The sequence below is a fragment of the Chiloscyllium punctatum genome, chromosome 30 (genome assembly GCF_047496795.1).
Source record: "Chiloscyllium punctatum isolate Juve2018m chromosome 30, sChiPun1.3, whole genome shotgun sequence".
NCBI classification, from domain to species: Eukaryota; Metazoa; Chordata; class Chondrichthyes; order Orectolobiformes; family Hemiscylliidae; genus Chiloscyllium; species Chiloscyllium punctatum.
This window is the reverse complement of record NC_092768.1, coordinates 14,092,473-14,111,279: the sequence shown is the minus strand read 5'-3', so window position 1 is coordinate 14,111,279 and position 18,807 is coordinate 14,092,473. Positions and strand designations below refer to the sequence as shown.

Sequence of the window (18,807 nt, the reverse complement as noted above, 5' to 3'; positions counted from 1 at the left end):
TTAGGCAGCATCCGAGGAGCAGGAGAGTTGATGTTTCAGGCATAAGCCCTTCATCAGGAATGAAGGTCTCATGCCCGAAATGTCAGCTCTCCTGCTCCTCGGGTGCTGCCTGACCTGCTGTGCTTTTCCAGCTGCACACTTTTCAACATTAACCCTTTGACCAAAAGGAGTAGCTGCTTCCTATCCACTCTGTCCGAGCGCACATTATCTTACCCACCACTACCAGGTCCCTCCTCAGCATCCTCCGCTATAAGGAAAACATCCCGAGTTTATCTCCATCGTAGGAATGCTCCATCGTAGGGAGCATCCTGGTGAATCTCCTCTGCACCACCTCCAGAGCGATCACATAGTGCGGTGACCATCCATGTGGCTCCGTGGAGAGAAAGGAAAGCATGCATTTGTATAGAACCTATCTTATAATAGTGCTTCCTAATATTAATAATCCCAAAATGCTTCAGAGACAATGAATTACTTCTCAAGGTGTAATCACTGTTGTAACGCGTGGAACTCCGGAACCAAGTAACACCTCTAACGGGCAGCACAATGACAATGTTTTGATGGTTCTAAGCTGTCATGGGCTGTGGGAAACATTGTGGGAGCTCAAGTTGCTGTTTCCCTTTGATCTCAGACTGCCTGCACAAGGCAATATGAGTCTCCAGAGAGTGTGAGTCCCTTTAACATGCTCAGAGTAATCAGCTGTATGTTCAGGGCATGAATTCAGTCATTGCTATTAAATTAATTCGACTGAATTATTAAATTCACTCAGATGTTTGAGTTCCCTGTTGTTTCAGTTCATATCTGAGTCTGACAGAGCCAGGGGAAGTCTGCCTGTACCCACCAGTGACTCCTGAGTGAACAGGTCTGACCACCATCATTCTCTCCAAAGGGAGAGCATTTTCACTGTCAGACTGTGGGAAGTGCAGCAGCCAGGTTTTACCCAGACTGGGCCAGAGGGCACAGAAGAGATCCCTCCAGCTCTCTGTCCCCATGGCAGCTGTGGGATCGCTCGCCTCTAGTTGCAGGGGCAGATGGAGTCACAGTCTGATGGCTGCTCTGAAAAACAGCCCTTCCAGCTCTCCCTCAATTCCCGGAGGGTTACCATTGACCCAAAGGACTCACCGTATAAACTGCAGCTCTAGTATCTCCATCAGAATCTGGGAATCCTGCAGCAAGTAACTCACCTCTTATAGTGACTGAGATCGTGGGTGGCACGGTGGCACAGTGGTTAGCACGGCTGCCTCACAGCGCCAGAGACCCAGGTTCAATTCCCGCCTCAGGTGACTGACTGTGTGGAGTTTGCACATTCTCCCTGTGTCTGCGTGGGTTTCCTGCCGCACTCCTCATATCCCTCGACAGTTTTAGCTTCCATGAATCTATGTCTTTCTTGAACATAGTCAGTGAAATGGCCGGTATAATTTTCTGTGGTAGGGAGGCCCACCTGAGTGGGGAACAAAACCATCTGCACGATGTGGCTCAGTGGTTAGCACTGCTGCCTTACAGCACCAGAGAACCGGGTTCGATTCCACCCTCAGGCGACTGACTGTGTGGAGTTTGCACATTCTCCCTGTGTCTGTGTGAGTTTCCTCTGGATGCTCCGGTTTCCTCCCACAGTCCAAAGATGTGCAGGTCAGGTGGGTGTGGGTGGCAGGGGGATTGATTCTCAGTCTGCATGCAATGTTCTTTAGCTGGTCAATGCAGATCTGATGGGCAGAATGGCCTCTTTCCACACAGTAAGGATTCTATGATAAAGCAGTCTGTTTATTTGACATCTTGTCCCTCTACCACCAACGCTCAGTATCAGCAGTGTGTACTATCTACAAGATGCACTGCAGAAATTTACCAAAGATCCTCAGACAGCACCTTCCAAACCCACAACCATTGCTATCTTGAAAGACAAGGGCAGCAGCTACATGGGAACACCACCACCTGCAAGTTCCCCTCTGATACACACCATCCTCACTTGGAATTATATCAGCATTCCTTCACTCTTGCTGGGTCAAAATCATGGAATTCCCTCCCTAACCATATGGTGGGTTTTCCGACATCCCAGGGACTGCAGTGGCTCAAGGAGGTGTCAGTTAGGAATAGATGACAGACTTTGAGTTTCCTAGGGATGCTCGCATTATGAGCAGGAACAAGGAACCTTGTGAGAGTCATGTGCACCTTCAGGAAGGAAATTCCTGAGCCAGAGGCAGGGAGCATTGCAGCTTGAACTGGGAGCTGTGCACATGTGGGGTTGGAAATAGGGGAAGGGCTGGCTTTATTGACGGTCACTGCTTCCCATGGCCACCTTTCACACATCAGGAGTGGTCAATCTACCTGACCTCCAGTCAACGATCGGGGAAGAGAGAGGCTGAGAGTCACTGAGGGGATTGCAAATTGAAGAATAATCAAAAAAATCACCTCTGAATCAATGGTACATACTACTGCTTGAGAAAGCTTTTGAAAAGAAAGCAAATCAACTGGTCCTCCTTACCCAATAACAAGGCACTAGGCAGGAAAAGAACTTCCAGCCCATCTAATCCCTGCCAGGATTCTGTGGAAGGGTCACTGGACCTGAAACGTTAACGCTGATTTCTCTGCACAGATGCTGCCACACCTGCTGAGTTTCTCCAGCACTTTCTGCTTTTCTTTCTGGTTTCCAGCATCCGCCATCCTTCCAGGTTTTTTTAAAATCCCTCTGTTATTTTTATTTTACCCCTGCCTTTCCCAGTGTGCATTGAATTCACTTTTTGGAAAGGCTCCTGTCAAACCTGGTGTCTGAGCCCTCTCGGACTAAATGTTCCAGCCCACAGCCCATCGCGTTAAATCAATTTCATTCTCATTTCCCACGCTGCTTGTGTCACAAAGCATCAGGAGCAGCCAGCAAAAGGCAAAAGAAAGGCAAAAGGCGTGTTGGTCTGCATTTCATGGGGATTCGAGGGCAGGAATCTTGTTACTGTTGTACACTGCCTTGGTGAGATGTCACCTGGAGTATTGCGTACAATCTTGGTCTCCATATCTAAAGGAAGGGCACGTTTGCCATCGCGGGAGCACAATGGGCGGCACGGTGGCACAGTGGTTAGCACTACTACCTCACAGCGCCAGAGATCCGGGTTCAATTCCCGCCTCAGGCGACTAACTGTGTGGAGTTTGCACGTTCTTCCCGTGTCTGCGTGGGTTTCCCTCCGGGTGCTCCGGTTTCCTCCCACAGTCCAAAGATGTGCAGATCAGGTGAATTGGCCATGCTAAATTGCCCGTAGTGTTAGGTAAGGGGTAAATGTAGGGGTATGGGTGGGTTGCGCTTCGGCGGGGCGGTGTGGACTTTTTGGGCCGAAGGGCCTGTTTCCACACTGTAAGTAATCTAATCTAATCTAATGAAGCCCCTCTCGATTATCCCTGCAAGACAGAGTTGAGGAGAGATTGAGAAAGTTGGCCTGTATTTCCCAGCAATTTGAAGAAATTAATCCACGGTGGATTCAGGTGGGATGTATCCTAGAACTGGTGGACATGATCTCAGGATACGGACAATCTGTTTAAGGTTAAGACGAAGAGGCATTTGTTTCACTCAGTGCCTGTGGAATCTCAAGAATCTTCTCCTACCAGAGGCTCAATGACTGAGTAGACTTGGGGCAGAAGTACATTTCTGGAGAGTAATGACATCAAAAAGATATGAAGATTGGGCAAGGAAAGTAGCATTGAGCTGAAAGATCAGCCATGATCTATTTAAACGGTGAGGCACATTTGATGGGCTGAATTGGTCACTGCTGTTTACCAAAGAGAGGGCCTCAAACCAAAGGGAAAGGGCTTGGCAAAGGGGAAACGCAGGCTGACAAAGCAAGGGGATATGGCTGCATTCAGGGCAGTGATTTGGATAATGCTACCTAGATTGGGATGGGGAAACTTATAAAAATAGCAGTAACTATGGTCAAAGATTGGAAAATGGCTAAATTAATGGCTCTTAAATGCACATAATAATTGGAACAAGATAAATGAATTAACCATGCAAATGGAGATTAAGGGGTATGATCTCAGCCAGAGATCATGGTTACAACAACATCAAAACTGGGAATGTTCACGGGAATGAGACCTTTCTAAAGGCTAGCCAGGAGGGAAAGGGTGGTGGTGTAGCTTTGTTGGTACAAGATGAAATAAGTATGACAGCAGGACATGATCTTGTATCAGAAGACACAGAATCCATACGGATGAGGTTAAGAAGTAATAAAGGGAAGATGACACTGGTAGGAGTCATTTATAGGCCTCCCCCATAAGTAGCTATATGGTGGGCCAGAGAATAACTCAGAAGATAATGAGGGCATATAACAAAGGCAGCACATGAACCATGAGTGACTTTAACCTTCATACAGAATGGGAGAGTCAGATAGACAGAGGTAGGCATGAGAAAGAACTCAAGTCAGTTTCTTAGAACAACATGTTGTAGATCCGGGCAAGTGATTAGGCTGTTTTCGATCTGGTGATCTCTAATGAAGCAAGTTCAATAAATGATCTCAGAATAAAAGATCCTGTAGGAAACAGCAACCATAAAATGGCAGAATTTAGTGTTTGGTTTGAGAGGGAGAAACTTGGAACGTAAACAACTGTGCTAAACTTAAATCAGGGTAATTACAGAAGAATAAGTGCAAAGTTGGCTGGAGGCACTGGGAAAGGGGTTTAGCAGAAACTGAGGTTGTGGAAGAGTAAGAGACATTTAAGAAAATGGTTATGATTTACAATAAGGATGAGGATGTGTGGAAGAAGGATTCTAGGATGGGGATGGACCAAACATGGTTCACCAGAGAAGTTAAAGATTGTATCAAATTGACAGAAAAAAGCCCGCTATGTTGCAAAGATCAGTGGTAAGGCTGAGGATTGGTAAACTTTATTTAAAATAACAAAAGATTACCAAAATCATAATCAGGAGGTCCACAATAAACATAGAGGATAATCCAGAAAGTAATAACAAAACAGACAGGAAGAGCTCCTTTAAATATGTAAAAAAGGAAGAGAGAGGCCAAAGTGAATATCAGCTCCTCAGGGAACGAGGCTGGGAAATAATAACTGGGAACCAGGAAATGATAAAAGAGTTTTCATTGGTCATCATGGGGAAGAATATTAATAGCATTCCAAAAATGTTAAATTTTTGAAGGACAGAAGTGAGGAGGAATCGGGAATGGTAACTATCACTGGGAAAAATTACTCAGGAAACTAATGGGACTGAAGGCCTGTGAGTCCCCTGGACCTGATGGGATGCATCCTAGGATTTTAAGGGAAGTAGCTGTAGAGAGAAAGGATGCACTGACAGTAATATCCCAGGAATTCTTAGATTCTTGACAAGTTCCAAATGATTGGAAAACTGCCAATGTAATGTTCTTATTTCAAAAGGGGACCAAGCCAATGAATAGGTCAGCTGCCTTTCCATCTGTGAGAGAGAAAATGCTACAGGCTATTAGAAATGTTCAGTTACTCTGGACACCTGGTTTATGATGTGGAGGTTTAGTTGTAACTCTGGCTGAGTTTATTGTGACGGACTCTCTGTCACACCCACAGTCATCAGCTGAGGTGGTGTGACCCTCAGGTTAACTCTCCACCAGTCGTGTCTCTCTCTCTCTCTCTCTCTCTCTAATGAGAGGGCCGTCCTGGGGTCTGGTAAAACTATTGATGAGCTTTAATAGCAGAATGTTTAAAAAGAGCATAACACAGTTATGTACAGTCAGCATGGCTTCAGATAGGGGAAAGAATAACTGAAAAGCTTGCTAAAAATTCCAGATTGCTAAAACGTCTAACCAGAAAGATAGAAAAAGAGGAAGCAGTGTACTATATTTGGATTTTCAGTAGATAATAGATGTTGTTGGAGGTAGTGCATTAGCATGGAGGGAGATTTGGTGAACCAATAGAAATCAGTGAGTTGGGATAAGGGGAAGACTTTCAGGATGGCAAGCTGTAACTGGTGATGTTCCACAGGGATCAGTGCTGGAGCTGCCAATGTTTACAGTATACACTAATAACTTGGATGAGGAAAGTGAACCAAGTTTGTGGATGACTCAAAAGCAAGTGATAAGAACAACACAGAGGATTTGCAGTGGGATATAGACAGGTTAACAAGTGGGTAAAAGCCATGGCAGATGGAATATAATGAGGCTAAATGTGAAATTATGCAGTTTAATGGGAAGAATATAAGAGGTACCTTTTATTAAAATATCAAGGGACTGCAGAAAGTTGCAGCACAGAGGGATTTGCGGAACACATTCACTCACATCCACGATCTGTCAGTAGCAAGGAAGACAAATGAAAATTTGGCCTTTCTTTCAAACAGAATGGATTATTTAAATCCGCAGCTCGTAAAATGAAATGGTTTCTTGCTGTAACACAAGCACACAATGCTTTAATGATACAGCAGGTATTTACTGGCACAAGAAATAAAGATAAAATAAAGTGAACCAGATACAAGGAGTCCCCAGTTTATAAACATCCAACTTCCAAATATTCATCCTTGTCCACATGATCCCACACAGAGTGTATTAATAATAAATGTAAAGATTCAACAAATGTTTCCTCACACATATGAATGGCTGTTTTATATTGCCATGTGTTGTGTATAAATCAACTTTACAAACTGATTCAAGATTGGGACCCATTTGCAAATCAGGGTCTGCCTGTATTTAACAATCATTTCAACACACAGTAAATGTATAATTCCATTAATCCCAAAACATTCTACTACATATTGAAAACAAACAACTTTTGTAGAGTTTCCAAAACACTACCATTCTGCTCCAGTACACAAGCCAAAACAGCAGTCACTCACACCACATTCCCTGTACATAACACCTTGATAGGTTCAGGTTCCTTGCGACTTAATCTTTTAAACTGGAACTGCAGATAGCTTCTTACTGGAGCTATCATACATCTGAGGTTCAATGCACTCTGCTTTAAGTAATCTCTTCAGGGTTTTATCCCAGCATTTCTGGACTGGGACTAATAGTAATGCTCACTCTAAGATAACTTTATTCAGCTATATCCTTCCCTTATCAGGACCACTACTCTGTATAGCTATCTTTATCCAAGAACTTCACAGGTATGTCCAAAATGTAAAGTAAAACTGAAACAAAAAGTCTTTCTCGTTAAATAATGGCTGTTTCTTTTAAGCTGAAAAAGACCACATTGCAGTAGTCTCTAACAACCCTTGAGACCTCATTATTGACTGAGTCACAAAACATTCTAAGCTAAACAAAATCCCATTAATTTTGCACAAAAAATCCATTCAAGTGAAGGCGAGGGTTTAAAAGGTGTTTTTAAAAGAAATCACCACAGCAACAGAAATACTCACAAGTTAATTATTAACTTCAGACAGACTGAAAACTCACAGACTGCTAACTTCAAAACCAAAATCCCATACTTACAAGAAATGATTTCAAAGATATATATAAAACTTGCTCAAACGATACAAGCATGAGTCTGATCACAGCTGGAATATTGTGAGCAGTTTTGTCTTTCCTTTATCGAAGGAAGTTATCCTGGTGGATGGAGGCAGTCCAGAGAAGTGGGTCAGAAAGTGTGGTGTTGGAAAAGGACAGTAGGTCAGGCAGCATCGGAGGAGCTGGAGCATTGATGTTTTGCGCATAAGTCCTTCATCAGGAATATTGAAAGGCTTATGTCTGAAACATTGATTCTCCTCCATGGATGCTGTCTGACCTGCTGTCATTTTTCAGCACCATCCTTTTCGATCCTAATCTCCAGCATCTGCAGTCCTCAAATTCTCGCAGTCCAGAGAAGGTTCACTATGCTCATGTCAGGTAAGGAGGGACTGCTTTATAAGGAAAGGTTGGATAGACTGGACCTGTGGAGAAAGTGAGGACTGCACATGCTGGAGATCAGAATCGAGTGTTTGGTGCTGGGAATGCACAGCACATCAGGAAGCATCTGAGGAGCAGGAGAATCAACGTTTCTTGTGCTTTTCCAGCACCACACTCTAGACTGGGCTTGTACTTAACACACTTTCAAAGAATGAGAGATGACCTTATTGAAACATATTAGGTTCTGAGGATGTTTCACAGGTAAATACATTGTTTCTCCTTGTGGGAGAATTGAGGACCAGAGGACTAAATCTCTGAATAATGGGTTCCCCCATATAGGACAGAAATGCGGAACAAATCTATCTCTCAGATGCTGGTGAATCTGTGGAATTCTATACCATTCAGTTCCACAAGCCTGTCCCATCATTCACTGAAATCATGGCCAATCTATCCCACAGTGTTCTGGTCACTAACAATATTCAGTTCTGAGAGAAACACATTTTTAATCAGTAAGGGGATAAAGGATTGTAGATAAAAAGGCAGGAAAGTGCAATTGAGGATGATCAGATCAACCGCCTTTAAAATGAATGGCAGAGTAAAGTTGATGGGCTGAATGGCCTGCTTCTGCCTATGGCTTTCTGCTCCAGTATTGCGACGCTCTTTTGTTTCTTCAGTCATTCATCTTAAAATGCCGTCTTCTCTGCGGATGCAGCCTCTTGCCTGTGGAAACAATCTCTCCTTATTTACTCTGTCAAAACGTTGAACACCTCTTATTAAAGCTTCCCCTTTCACCAACTCTGCTCGAAAGAGAACAATCACCAAGAACAAACTGAGCTACGCTAGACTGTGATTAGTGGAGTGCTGCACCGCTCTGCAATTGTTATTAAACAAAACTGGAGAAATGACTGAGGCGAGGAATCCAGCAATTGTGTTTCCTTCAGAGACTAACATCAGTCAGCCAGCATTAAATCTTTCAGGCAGCACAAAGACTGACACTTTTATTGATGGAGGTTTTTATTGAGCCAGTTGGTACAGCATTTTAATTTGATTCTTGGCTGATGCATGTCTTGGTCTTGCAGTCTGATGCCAGGGACCGTACTGGTATTTATCAGTACAGGTCAGTTCCCTTCAGATTCAATCGACTGAGAAGACGGAATGCATCATGCATGAGGAACAGTGAACAATGAAGTGCTTGGCTGCAAACTGAGAAAATCCAGACAGCCGCAGAGATTAGGGACTGGGTTTTGTTGGTGTAGCACACTTTGGCAATGGCTCTGTCCTCCCATCTTTTATCCCATGTTGGTCTTTGTGCTCCATGCAAATAGTGACCTGAATGCAATTATTACCTGCTCAATTGTTTTAGCCCATACCTTTCTATTCACCATTTTCCCTTTCGTTCTTTATCACTTATTGTCTTTCCATAACTGAAGTTTATTGTTAATCTGTGTCTAGTCGACTGTTTTTGTTGTTTTGACAACTGACACACAGACTGAGACTGCAACTGAGCAAGGAAATGGCACAAATAAACATGACCCTGTTTGAGGAAGGATACTATTTAACTGTGATGTGGAGGAGCCAGTGTTGGCTGGGGTGGACAAATTTAACAATCACGCGATACCAGGCTGTAGTCCAACAGGTTTATTTGGAAGCACTAGCTTTTGGAGCGCTGCTCCTTCATCAGGTAGCTAGTTGGGCAGGATTATAGGACACAGAATTTATAGCAAGAGATTACAGTGTCATGCAACTGATGAAGGAGCAGCGCTCCGAAAGCTAGTGCTTCCAAATAAACCTGTTGGACTATAACCTGGGGTTGTGTGATTTTTAACTGTTTAATTGGAGAGGGCTCAGAAAAGATGTGTCAGGAATGGAGGGTTTGAGTTATAAAAATAGACTTGGACCTTTTTCACTGGAACATAGGAGGTTGAGGGCTGACCTCATTGAGGTTTATGAAATCATGAAGGGCATAGATAAGACGAATGACAAGGGTCTTCTCTCTATGGTGGGGGAGTTCTAAACGAGGGGACAAATTTTTAAGGTAAGAGGAGAAGGATTTTAAAAAGGACGTAAGAGGCAGTTATTTTATACACTGTCATTGGAAGTGGTGCATGTAGGTACCCGAATGGTCTGTGTCCATGCTGTATGGCTCAATGACTAATAAACATGACATTGAACCATGTCAGAGTTATGCCGCAGTTAGCAGAACCTGAGCCCGGAAGCTGCCCATTGGCGAGATGGCCAGTGTGGATGAGACTGGCACCCCTGCACTGGCTAGGGTGTGTTCAGTACCTGCCCCTTTGCCCTACCCAATTCAGATGCCACGGGTTGTTCTATCGTTGAATGGAGAACTGTAGGCGCATTAGCTCCAGACCGAATGGCTTGCTGGACAATTGGGCAGTGAGGAGTCAGCCGCATTGCTGTGTGTCTGGGCATGTGAGCCAGGTTTCCTTCTGTAAACGGAAGGGTTTAGGTCACCAACATTGAGACTGGTTTGATTAACCAGATTTTAGGAATTAACTGGAATTAAATTAGTCCTGACTATTTGTGCCGCCACTCAAAGGGGAGCACTTCCTGCACGTGCTTAGTTGCACTCACAGTGTATGTGCCAGCTGTCAAATGAAGCAGATTGGCTTGACACAGACTAACAATAAGCTGCAAGCTTCCCATTTTTAGCTCTGTGCTGTCTGCAACCAATTGCACAATCTTGCATTTCATCTGGCAATCAGTCAGCAACTGATCCCACTGTCAAACGTGTTTCAGACATTTCAATGAATAAAAAAAAACATGAAAATTCAGTAGATGAGATTCTCAACTTCCAATGCAGAAAATTGATTATAACGCTTGATGAAAAATCAATTTTAAAAGTAGTTTGGCAATAATATGAAAAGTGATGAGCCGCTATGGGACTCAAGTTGATGGCCCTGTGATTAAGAGTTTCATTCGCTACAAGTTCAGCTGCCTGCTTTACGGAAAACTCCCTGCAGAAAATCTTAACCAATCAGACCTGTCCTGAAGAGGCGACATTCACATCTGATCTCATTAAAATTGCAATCCATCACAGATTTTGATCTCGGATGAACTGATGGGAGCAAATGATGGATTTCAGTGAACCACAGTGAGATGTGGTTAGGACAGGGAAATATGCTGTGCTGCTGATCACTAGTATTCAGTGCCCATTGTCCTTCCAGTTGATAGAGGTGGTGGATTTTAGATGATGGGAACACAGTCTGTTCTGTCAGAATGCCATCCTACGGGGAACCTGCAAATCCAACACCTCTCCCCCATCCCCACTCCCTCTGATATGAGTAGGGGGACTGGTGCCCAATCTAGCCAAAGTCGTGCAATGGTCCTGCATCTGTTTAAGATCCTACTCCACTCTGAGCTTCTGTGACTGACAGTGATGAGTTAACAACATCCAAACCCCCTCTCCCCTTCATCTACAATAGGAGAACGATGTAGGATTTGTTGTGAAATTGCAAAGGGAGCAGCTCAACAGGGGGCGTAGCTGAGTGGGGAAATGTCAGGTTGCTCTGTTGGCTGGACAGCTGGTTCGATGCAGAGTGACACCACCAGCACAGGATCTATTCCCACATCACCTTCCAACCCCGCAGACCCTCAGGTTAAACCAGTCGCGGTTGGCTCTTCTAATAAGAGCAGCCCTCTGGGACCGTGGTGACTTTACCTTCACTTTTACAGACCAGGTGTAGGCAAAGCCTTTGCATTGCCTCCAGATATCCAGCTCCTGGAAGAGCTTGTGGTGACTGAGGACCCTGGGAGAGATATCAGGGGGAAAGGAGAAGGGACTGAACAGTTCAACAACAAAGCAACAAGCTCGATCAGCATCAGATTTCCTCTGCCCTGTTTTCATCAGGATCAGGAAAATGGCCGTTCAGCCTCCTGAGACTGTTCTGCCATTCAATTAGATTTGGGCTGATCAGGGAATGGAATTACCCGACTGCAGCAACAAGTGCATTTATGTAGCACCCTTAATGTGGTAAAAGAAACCCATCAACCAGGGAGCGGAGGGTCCATTCCAGAGGTTAATGGAAGAAGGAAATCTCCCTCTCACTTGACTGCAACAACATCAACCTGCATTTATACAGCACTTTTAATGCAATGGGAGTCCCCAAAGCCTACCTGCAGTATTAATTAAAGTGTGACACTGGGCCATGTGGGTGGGATAGGTATGGAGGGATATAGACTATATGCCGGCAAATAGGAGTAGATTAATGGTGAAAACTGGGTGGCATGTTGGGCTGAAGGGCCTGTCTCCATCCTGTAAAGCTCTGTGACTCTAATGGTGGGGCAATTCAAACTGGGGTTCCAGAACAGGCCAGAGTAAGAAGAGGAGAGAGATCTCAGAGGGTTGTGGGATGACAGCAGGTAACAGAGAGGGGGAGAGACAGGACATGGGGGATTTGAACCAAGTTAAACCATTGATGGACTGTGAGCCAATAGGGGGGGAGGCCAACAATAAGTGCCGGGAAACCAGGGGAATGGGACTCTGTGAGAGATGAGACAAGGGCGACAGGGGCTGAGAGACGAGAGAGACCAGGAGTACCCAGGGATACCTGCTTCAGAAAGGCAGTCTGCATGAAACCTCTGGGAAGGGACTGTGTCTAATCGGGAGTCAGAGGGCGTTGAGCTGCCACTGAACATCACAGTGGGTTTGGGGGTGGGAAAAGCTCATCTCCGAGAGAGTTCATTCCCCAGGCCGACCTGTAATTTCCTTTCTGTGCTGAGGTAAACACTCATCTGCTTTCCATATCATTTCCCCCAGCCAGGCTGTAATTACAGGGAGTGCTAAAGCAGATCGACAGGAACACACTGCGTGGGCTGGGCAGGAGCTCACTGCCTGAGAATCAATGGTACAGCTGCTCCACAATCCACAGGCTCTTGGAACTTACTCCACAACAAACTCTCTCTCTCATTTGCCCCAAATGGTCATTTGCCCCCACAGAGTGCTGCTATACCCTCTTCCTTTCATTGGGTAGATTCCTGGTTCTTCCCCTCCATCCCAGGCCCAGCTCCTTGTTCAGTTGGGGGAGGGGGAGGGAGAATAGCGTTTCAGATTTCCAAACCCCTTTTGTGTTGTAAAACTTTCAGATTCCACCTTATTTCCAGACAGAGCTGTTTATCTGAGCATTATGCCCAGGGTTAAGGGGTGCAGTGGGATTTGCTGCTGGATTGGTTAACCACCCTGACAGCTCGTCAGATTTAAATTTAATAAACTAACCTGAATGTAAAGTTAGTAAGCACACTAGACCCAGCTTTAGCCATTCACTTCCTCCATCATGTTCCTTTGTAACTCTCAGCCACGTAATTTATTGTCCCATCTCAGAACAAATCTTTTGATTCCTTCACTCAGTATCACAAGCACAGGGATGCTGCTAACTTCCCACTGTCAAGGATAACTGCAGTGTTGTTGAAGAGTCATTCAGAGATGAAACGTTAGCTTGCTCTCTCTCTCCGTGGATGCTGCCTGACCCACTGTGATCTCCAGCATTTGTTGTTTGCAGTACAGAGTTCAGCATCGACAGTAATTTGCTCCTGCTGTGTGTGCATTTCTGAGAGAATCACAAACTGAGACAATGTGAGTGTAAGTGTTTGTATGTGAGGGGTGTCTGTGTGTATGTGTGTGGAGGTGTGAGTGTAAGAGTGTGTGAATGCAAATACGTGTGTGTGTGTGAGAAAGAGCATATGTATGTGTGAGTGTGTATGAGAGTGAGTGTGAGTGAGTGGGTGTGTGAGTGGGTGTGTTTGAGAACTTCTGTATGTATGTGAGAGTGTGTATGTGTGTGAGAGTGTGTGAGTATGTGTGTGAGTGTGTCTGTGGGTGTGTGTGAGAGCTTGTGTATGTGTGTGAGAGTGTGAGTGTGTGTGTATGAGAGTGTGGATGACTGATTGTGTGTGTGTATGAGAGTGTGAGTAACTGTGTGTGAGTGAAAGTGTGTGTGTGTGTGAGAGAGAGAGAGAGAGTGTGTATGTGTGTGGTGTGTGTGAAAGTAAAAGTGTGTGTATGTATGTGTGTGAGTGTGTGTGTGAGAGAGAGTGTGTGTCTGTGACAGAGAGAGTGTGTGAAAGCATGTGAGTCTGTATGTTTAGCTGTCCATTGAAAAACTCAAGGCTGGCAGAGTCTTGGTCCATGTCTGGTCTGGGAACTGAGAGATAGCTTATCTGGTCCTTATTGTAGCAAACATAGAATATACAAGCAGTAGGCCATTCAGCCCATTGAGCGCAATCCACACTATGTCTCAGCGCCATGTTCCATCTCCCATTCCACACTTGATTCCACCTTTAACCTTCAGAACTCTCTTTCTCTCTTAAATAGAACAGTGCCTCTGTCTTCACAGCTTTCTGTGATAGAGAATCCCACAGGCTTACCATCCTCTGGGTGAGAGAATTTCTCCTTATCTCTGTCTGAAATTGTCTACCTGGTATCCTGAAACCACAAGTCCTTGTTCTCGACTCTTCCCTACTCCAAAAACACAGCTATGGAAACAATATCCCTGCATCCTGTCTGTCCAGCTCTGTCATCATTGTATATATTTCAGTGAGATCCCCTCCAATTTTCAAAATCCAGGTTTGGTCATGCCCCTAACGCTAACCTTTAGTGAATCTCTCCTCATGAGCCAAAGTTGCCAGCCCAGGGATTAGTCTGGTGAAGGCTCTTTGCATTCTCTCTATGGCAGAGATATTGTTTGGGTTAAGGAGGCCAGAACTGTCCACAATCCTCCAGATGCAGTTTCACCAAGGCCCCGCCCAGCTGCAATAAGACTTCCTTGCTTCTGTACTCAGTGATCAGTTTACAAGGTCACCCAAGTCCCTTTGTACAATAGTATGTCCTTTCACTTTGCACAATAACGTCCATTTATGGGACTTTATGCAAAATTTTCTGAAACTTCAAGTGCACCACATCCATCTGTTCTCCCTCATCAATTTCATGAGGTAAGTCCTAAATAAATTTCAGTCAGTTTCTCAGTCACCATTTGCTTGTCAGAAATCTAAATTAACTTTGCGTAAGCTCTTTGGGAATTTTAAAGTGCCCTGCTAAATTGTCCTTAATGACAGACTCCAGCACTGTCTCTCTCGTACTGATCAAAAGGCCAGAAGGAACAGAAACAGGAGGAGGCCATTCAGCCCCTTGAGCCTGCTCTGCCAATCAGTAGGATCACAGCTGATCCGATACGCCTCAGGTCCACTTCGAGCCATGGAGACACTCAGCACAGAAACATGACCCTTCAGTCCAACTTGTCCACTCTGACTAGATATCCTAAATACATCTGATCCCATTTGCCAGCACCTGACCCATATCCCTCCAATCTCTTCCTATTCATATACCCATCCAGATGCCTTTTAAATGTTGTAATTGAAGCAGCCACCATCACTTCCTTTGGCAGCTAATTCCATACACGCACCACTCTCTGTGTGAAAAACATTGCCCCTGAGATCCTTTTAAATTTTTCCCCACTTTATCCCCTAAGTTTTGGTCTCCCCCACCCCAGGGAAAAGACCTTGACTATTCACCTTATTCATGTCCCTCATGATTTTACAAATCTCTGAGGTCACCCCTCAGCCTCTGATGCTCCAGGGAAAACACCCCCCACCGATTCAGCCTCTCCCTATAACTCAACCCCTCCAATCCTGGCAAAATCCTTGCAAATTTTTTCTGAACCCTTTCGAGTTTCACAACATCCTTCTGATAGGAAGTAGGCCAGAACTGTACACAATATTCCAAAAGTGCCACAAACAATGTCCTATACAGCCACAGCGTGACCTTCCAACTCGTACTTTCTTGCCCTTTGCCCACCCTTGCTTCCCTGACAAGAATCTATCGATCTCAGTATACACCAGGACTCTACCCCCACAGCTCTCTGTGGCAAGGGATTCCATTGACTCACAACACTCCAAGGGAAGAGATTCCTCCTCATCTCAGTCTGAAATTGGCACCCCTTCATTCTGAGATGTGGTCCTCTGGTCCCAGACGCTCCCTTGAGAGGAAACATCTTCTCAGCATTCACCCTGTCAAGCCCCTTTCGATTCAATGTGCCCACCTCTCATTTGTTGTTGTGGGATCTTGTTGTGCACTGTGCATTCCCTGACATTGCTGATATTATGGTCCGACCTTCAGTGTGTGTGGTCAGACTTGCCCTGAAGGTAGAGGATGAATAGCGCAGTTTTCCCAGTGACTTTGTAATGTCCTGTTGCTGCAGTGCGATAAAAGCAGAACAAGTAAATGAGGGCTGACTGATAACTGCAATAAAAGGAGTCAGTGCTGAGAGAGGCCTGGTGCAAGAGAGTCTTCGATCGATGCAATGAAAAATTAATCTGCTGATTTACAGGCCAGCACTGAGCCTGGGAGCAGCGTAGTTTCCAGGAGCCTCTCAATGGGCGGGCAGCTTTTTCCAGGCAGCGAAGTTTCCCATTGACTGAATATTAACCCCCACTCTCCCACCACCCCCAAGCACCCTCTATCTGCACCAGCCCCAGAATACTGTCTGCTAACCTCTCCATTTACTGCTACAGCCTTATCACCCAATCCCTGTTCCCCATCTCCCACTCTCCTCCCACACTCGGGCATGGCACATTGCACGGCAGTATAAGAAGGCCTTTCGGCCCATCAGATCCATGTCAGCTACCCTGGAAATTCCAGAGTCTCTCTGCTTCCCAGAGGCTCTGGGGATTTGGGGGGAGCAGCGGAGTCCAGAGGGATTTGACTGTGTAGACCTCATGGGGCAAATCCAAGACTGCTGGGGGAACAACAATTATCGACATCATATACACATGCGCGCACACACACACACACACTAATACATTCTCAAGAAGACACATTCCTGAGGGAGTGCCACATTTGAGATGGTCAATACTGAGGGAGAGCCGCACTGTCAGAGGATCAGTACTGAGGGATAGCCACACTGTCAGAGGGTCAGTACTGAGGGAGTGCTGCACTGTCACAGGGTCAGTACTGAGGGAGTGCCACACTGTCACAGGGTCAGTACTGAGGGAGTGCCACACTGTCAGAGGGTCAGTGCTGAGGGAGTGCTGCACTGTCAGAGGGTCAGTACTGAGGGAGTGCTGCACTGTCACAGGGTCAGTACTGAGGGAGTGCCACACTGTCAGAGGGTCAGTACTGAGGGAGTGCTGCACTGTCACAGGGTCAGTACTGAGGGAGTGCCACACTGTCAGAGGATCAGTACTGAGGGAGTGCCGCACTGTCGGAGGGTCAGTGCTGAGGGAGTGCCGCACAGTCACAGCGTCAGTACTGAGGGGGTGCTGCACCATCTGAGGGTCAGTAGTGAGGGAGTGCCACAGTCAGACGGTCAGTACTGAGGGAGTGCCGCACTGTCAGAGGGTCAGTACTGAGGGAGTGCCACACTGTCAGAGGATCAGTACTGAGGGAGTGCCGCACTGTCGGAGGGTCAGTACTGAGGGAGTGCCACACTGTCAGAGGGTCAGTACTGAGGGAGTGCCGCACTGTCGGAGGGTCAGTGCTGAGGGAGTGCTGCACAGTCACAGCGTCAGTACTGAGGGGGTGCTGCACCATCTGAGGGTCCGTAGTGAGGGATTGCTGCACTATCAGAGGGTCAGTGCTGAGGGAGACCCACGACTGTCAGAAGGTCAGTGCTGAGGGAGTGCCGCACTGTCAGAGGGTCAGTGCTGAGGGAGACCCACGACTGTCAGAAGGTCAGTGCTGAGGGAGTGCCGCACAGTCACAGCGTCAGTATTGAGGGAGTGCCGCACCATCTGAGGGTCAGTGCTGAGGGAGTGCCACACAATCACAGGGTCAGTACTGAGGGAGTGCCGCACTGTCAGAGAGTCAGTACTGAGGACGGCCTGCACAGAGAGGGTCAGTGCTGAGGGAGTGCCGCACTGTCAGAGGGTCAGTGCTGAGGGAAACCCACACTGTCAGAGGGTCAGTGCTGAGGGAGTGCCGCACTGTCGGAGGGTCAGTGCTGAGGGAGTGCCGCACAGTCACAGCGTCAGTACTGAGGGGGTGCTGCACCATCTGAGGGTCAGTAGTGAGGGAGTGCCGCACTGTCAGAGGGTCAGTACTGAGGGTGTGCCGCACTGTCAGAGGGTCAGTGCTGAGGAAGACCCACACTGTCAGAGGGTCAGTGCTGAGGGAGTGCCGTACTGTCAGAGGGTCAGTGCTGCGGGAAACCCACACTGTCAGAGGGTCAGTGCTGAGGGAGTGCCACACTGTCAGAGGGTCAGTACTGAGGGAGTGCCGCACTGTCGGAGGGTCAGTGCTGAGGGAGTGCCGCACAGTCACAGCGTCAGTACTGAGGGGGTGCTGCACCATCTGAGGGTCAGTAGTGAGGGAGTGCCACAGTCAGACGGTCAGTACTGAGGGAGTGCCGCACTGTCAGAGGGTCTGTACTGAGGGGGTGCTGCACCATCTGAGGGTCAGTAGTGAGGGAGTGCCGCACTGTCAGAGGGTCAGTACTGAGGACGACCTGCACAGAGACGGTCAGTGCTGAGGGAGTGCCGCACTGTCAGAGGGTCAGTGCTGAGGAAGACCCACACTGTCAGAGGGTCAGTGCTGAGGGAGTGCCACACTGTCAGAGGGTCAGTACTGAGGGAGTGCCGCACAGTCAGAGAGTCAGTGCTGAGGGAGTGCCGCACTGTCAGTGGGTCAGTGCTGAGGGGGTGTCGCACTGTCAGAGGGTCAGTGCTGAGGGACTGCCGCACAGTCACAGGGTCAGTACTGAGGGAGTGCCGCACTGTCAGAGAGTCAGTGCTGAGGGAGTGCCGCATAATCATGGGGTCAGTACTGAGGGAGTGCCGCATTGTCGGAGGGTCAGTACTGAGGGAGTGCCGCACTGTCAGAGGGTCAGTGCTGAGGGAGTGTCGCACTGTCAGAGGGTCAGTGCTGAGGGAAACCCACACTGTCAGAGGGTCAGTGCTGAGGGAGTACCACACTATCAGAGGGTCAGTACTGAGGGAGTGCCGCACAGTCAGAGAGTCAGTACTGAGGACGGCCTGCACAGAGATGGTCAGTGCTGAGGAAGTGCTGCACTGTCAGAGGGTCAGTACT

At 46.8% G+C, this 18,807-nt stretch overlaps 1 protein-coding gene across 5 annotated transcripts in view; it reads left to right on the top strand.

The window, feature by feature from the left end:
- Window positions 1-18,807, top strand: part of LOC140455204 (regulator of G-protein signaling 3-like) — a 147,338-nt gene that overhangs the window by 89,026 nt on the left and 39,505 nt on the right. The window lies entirely within an intron of this gene.